This window comes from Solanum tuberosum, unplaced genomic scaffold, assembly GCF_000226075.1.
Source record: "Solanum tuberosum cultivar DM 1-3 516 R44 unplaced genomic scaffold, SolTub_3.0 scf00080, whole genome shotgun sequence".
NCBI lineage: Eukaryota > Viridiplantae > Streptophyta > Magnoliopsida > Solanales > Solanaceae > Solanum > Solanum tuberosum.
The window spans coordinates 152,771-158,056 of record NW_006239007.1 but is presented as its reverse complement, the minus strand read 5'-3'; the positions used below and the strand labels follow the sequence as shown (position 1 = coordinate 158,056).

Below are 5,286 nucleotides of genomic sequence, written 5' to 3'. Positions count from 1 at the left end.
ATGCCACACCTTCCTCGGGTAGTTCCAAGATAGGTGTTGAAGTCAATAATTCTTTGAGATTTTGGAAACTTGCCTCACACTCATCAGTTCACAAAAATACCACAGTCTTTTGAGTCAACTTAGTCAATGGAGCTGCAATAGAAGAGAAAATTTGAACAAACCGATGATAACAACCCACTAAATTGGTGAAACTCCAATATCAGTGGGTCTCGCCTAATTGAAAACTGTTGCAACCTTTTCCATATTGAGAGTAATACCTTCCTTGAACACTACATGTCCCAAGAAATCCACGAAATCAAGCGAAAAATCACATTTGGAGAATTTTTCATGACAATTCCTCCTCTCTCAATCTCTGAAGAATGGTCCGCAAGTGATTTACATGATCGACCTCATTCTTGGTATAAAACAAGATATCATCAATAAACACAATTACAAAGGAATCCAAATATGGGTGAAATACTCGATTCATCAATTCCATAAAAGTAGTCGGGGCATTGGTCAGCCCAAAGGACATGCCTATAAAATCATATTGCCCATAAAGAGTCCTGAAGGTAGTCTTCAGAATATTAGAATCCTGAACTCTCAAGTGATGATAGTCTGGCCTCAAGTAAATCTTAGAGAACATTAACACACCGTGAAGCTGCTCAAGAAATCATCAATGCGGGAAAGAGGATATTTATTCTTGATTGTTAATATATTCAGCTATCGATAATCAATACACACCCTCATACTACAATCCTTCTTCTTTACAAATAAGACTGGTGATAACCAAGGTGATACACTAAGATGAATGAACCCTTTTCGGTGCAAGTCCTTCAATTAAGCCTTGAATTCCTTCTACTCAGTCGGAGCCATCCGGTAAGGAGAGATGAAAATAGATTTAAGGTCCAACTCCAAATCAACTACAAAATCAGTATCACAGTTTGGAGGATCATGTGGCAAGTTTGTAGTAAATACATCAATAAACTCCCTCAGAACCCTCATAGTCTCTAAAAGAGATGGATCTTTGGTAAGATCAAGAACATGGTTATCAAGATAACCAATCTTTCTCCATCATAGGACGGGCAAGAAGGAAGGATATCACTCCCTTTAGACATGAACTTGGAGCACCCTTCCATATCAATTAACCTAGATTGGGGTAAGCTAAGGTCACAGTCTTAGCATACTCAATGTCAAGATCACAAAGGCCACGAGAAAAGTTACATCACGATCACGAGACAGAGAGTCGCAATTGTAAAGGTAAAAAATGACCTACACCATAAACTGAAAACCAGTAACTCAAACTAAAACAAAAAGCCTCTAGATTGACCCTCAAGAATCATTTGGGCTCCCATAAAAATAAATTGTACATGCTACCCAACTAAAATCAACATTCCAGACTCAAGAATTGTCCCATTTGTGAAAAGAGGTCAAATAACAAAATTACTCTCCCAGACCACTCTTAAGGCTAAAACTGAACTTTTCACCTAAACGCCTCAAAATTAATCTCTAAGGCCTCAAAAACTTTACCAACCATAGCTCAAATTCAGTGTATTGGACGCGATGGATCTGACAGAAATCCCATCAAATGCTCAGAAATCCAAATGTTGACCAAAGTCAACTCTATCAAGACTTCACTACAGAAGAAGGGTAAAATCACCAAAAACACGCCCGATCATATTGGGGATAACACCAACCTACCTCGGAACACAAACTAAACATGAAAACGCTAAGGGGAATGGTAAAATGGTGAATTCACAATCAAAAGAAATTACCTATAGGAGAATTTTATATTTGGTAGTCCTCTTACTCATATTTTTAATGCAGTGGCTTCGTGTAATTCCTCGTATCATTTATTTAAATCATTTAGTTAGTCAATGTGATAATTTATTGTTTGTTTTTATTACCTCTAACTTTAGAATTATTGATTAACTTAGTCAATTCCGAGAAGATTAATTATTATTTTTTTGTGTTAATTGATTTTTGGAAAAATTTCATAAGCAGTAAACATTAAACTTTAAATAGGACTAATTAGCTATATTTTCACTATATTCAATAAACAACTATGCATTGATTTGCTATGAAAATGAGTTTTCTATTATTTTTACATGTTTATATAAAAAGTATTCAAAATACAAAATAACAATTAAGAGTAAATCATGGAATACAATATTTCAAATATGTTGAAATCACTTCCATAATTTCTTACGTTACAGTACAAGACTCTCATCTTTCTTACTTAAAAAAAATACAAAATCTCAAAATATCATTGTTCTTCCTCAAAAAATACAAAATCACGATTCCATCAATTCTGTTTGGCATCCTTAGTCGTTGTTGAAATTCAGAATCCAATGAGTTTATCATTATTTTTATTGGAAATTTCAAAATCATTGATGATACCAATTTTGGGGGGTGATGAGGAATTCATGGTAAATTCAAACTTTTACCTTTGGTTGTAATACTTTTTATAATATTGTTTTGATAGTTGTTTTAATCTGAATATTTCTTTAATATTGTTTGAAATATATTCCAGGTATAATACATCTTGGGTTCTTCGGTACATATATAAATTGTTTTCCATAAATTATTCTATTAGTTTTATATCGTTTATAGCTTCTATCCAATAATGTAAATATTTATAATACATTTTTTAATCTGAATATTCCATTTCTAAATCATATAATTCTATTCTTTCAGTATCTAAATATAGATCTTGTAAATCTATTTCATACCATATTTGGTTCTCTAATTCTTTTTCATAATCAAATATCTTTTTCCATATTATTTATCTTAATTCGATAATTTTTATATCTTTGAGTACATATAATATTAATGCTTCGTAGCTCCTTATCATTTCATCATGTATGAATGTGTTCGTGTTCTTGTTATTAGCAGTTTTTTATCAATTATTCCTTCCTATCATATCCATAACCGAATAGGATCATATTAGATCATTATGAACTAGATTATCCACTTATCATGTTCTCCTGTCACTATTAGTATCGTACTTTAGCAGATACTTTCTTCATAAACAACGCCTCGACTGTGTTTACTCCCCTATCACGGCTTCTCTCGCCTTTCCGGTTTCAACTTTAGGATGGCATAGTTATAGAAGGTTTCTCGCTTTTCCTGTTTGCTAATAAACTAGAAAGCATGATTTCGTATAATTCTAATACATAATAACTAACAAAAACTCATTCAATCATATTTATGATATTCAGGAATATATGAATTTAGTTCTGCATATTTAATAAACAATATACCTTTGCCTCTTGCTTATCCATGATATCTGAATTATCTAGTTGCTCCATTAGGTTTTTTAATTTGCAAATATATTGAGAGTGTATTTAAGAGTGTTTTTACAAAGTGAGCTTGCTTCGTAATGAAGGCTTGCTTTACAATGTTTACATCTATGCCTATATATAGGAAAATAAATGACTCCTACTGTTTACACTTGCCTTCTACTATTCACAAATGGCTTCTACTATTCATTGGCCCTTAGTATTCACACTTTGGCTTTGCAGAAAAGAAAAGGCCTTTACTTTATGTCACTATCTTCTTCTCCTTTACATCTTTTCTTCTTTATCTTTGTGTCTCTCTTATCTTCTCTTCTTGTCTTTATCTTCTTGTCTCTCTTCTCTCTTATCTTCTTTTCATTGTCGTCTTTCTCTTCTTGTCTCTATCATTCCAATCTGATCATTCCAGTTGGACATCTGGAATTATATTATCTTCGCCATTACATTTTGAACATATGTGATCAGGGTACTTATGTCCTATTAACTTGCAGTACCTAGTTAATAATTCTGCTGAATAAATCATGTCTTTAGTGCTCGTGTTGTAGGTCGTTCTTCTGGTTTAAGTAATGATAAGATCCATCTCTGGACTTCATCCATATCTTCTTTCCTTAGCTCTCTTTAATTCTAATAAATCATTAACTGATCTCTAGAATAATAACTCCATTTAGCATTTCCGTTTAAATAATTGTTAGCTAACTCCTGGATGGTAGTTGATATACCGATTATTCTCTTATTAGCATAAAAACTGGGTATCTCGATCTTTTGTATCTCTGATTGTTGTCCGATATCTTCTGGTATTATCATATCTTTTGTCAATCCTATCTTCACAACTTGGATCGGTGGTTTTATTTCCTCATATAGGATCTCTGCTGGTGCTGTATAGAATTTTATATAAAATAAGTTTCCCTTGGTTACTCTTTTGTATGTGATAAATGCTTTACGCAATTCTGGCATTCCACTTATTTCTTCTCCATCGTAGGTATATACTGTATTTAATAATCCATAATTGTAACATGTTTTGACTAAATTTGCATTAGTGTTGGGCTGTGCAATCAATTTATTATAACCTTGTAATTTCTGTTTACGCAATTCTGGCATTCCACTTATTTCTTCTCCATCGTAGGTATATACTGTATTTAATAATCCATAATTGTAACATGTTTTGACTAAATTTGCATTAGTGTTGGGCTGTGCAATCAATTTATTATAACCTTGTAATTTCTGGGTTAGATAATCTTGGTTTGGTTCTTTGGTTATAGTGGATCTGGGGTTAAGGCTAAGGTAAGTTTGGATTTTGTATATATTTTCTATATAGGTGCGTGTGATATGGTTATATGTTTTCTTGTCATGATGTAGGCTATCTGCATATGTAGAGGTTTGTGGTTCTGTGATCAAAAGGTTTCTTGATATGTTCGGGGTAAATGATTTTTCAAATAACTTGTTCAAATTTATATTCTTATGTTGTCTTTCACTAACTCGTCTGCTTGTACCTGCAGTTGCAATTGAACAAATGTTATGGGTTTTAGAGAGTTTCCCAACGTCTCCTTCTATCTCTGGAATTTTTTCATCTTCCGATCGACGTAGCTCTACATATTTAGAGTCATGCGACTGTCTTTTAGACTTCAGACCAGTCTTTATCTGCTTGATTTCTTCTCCCATGCTATCTACTTTTGTACAAAGTATAGATATGATTTTAAGTAATTCTTCCATGGTTGTATCTTTTTCAGTTTGCGTAGCTTTCTCTTGATAAATGATCTGCAACAACATTCTTGTCAGTTCTTGTTACTTCAATTCTAAATGTAAAATTTAATATATTTAATACTAATCTCCTTATCTCCTTTGTAGTAACTGAATCTTGTACCTTTCTTGTTAGCCACCATTTTACTTGTGTATTATCTGTTCTTATAATAAATTTGTTATATACAACATATGGTTCAAATGCTAACAAACATTTATATACTGAATATAATTCTTTTCTATTTATTTGCCATTTTATTTCTGTATCCGTAAA

General features: G+C 32.5%; 1 pseudogene; it reads right to left on the bottom strand.

Annotated features, from left to right (window-relative positions):
* Positions 1–3,675: 3,675 nt before the first annotated feature.
* Positions 3,676–5,042, bottom strand: LOC102585925 (uncharacterized; annotated as a pseudogene).
* Between the last annotated feature and the right edge of the window lie 244 nt (positions 5,043–5,286).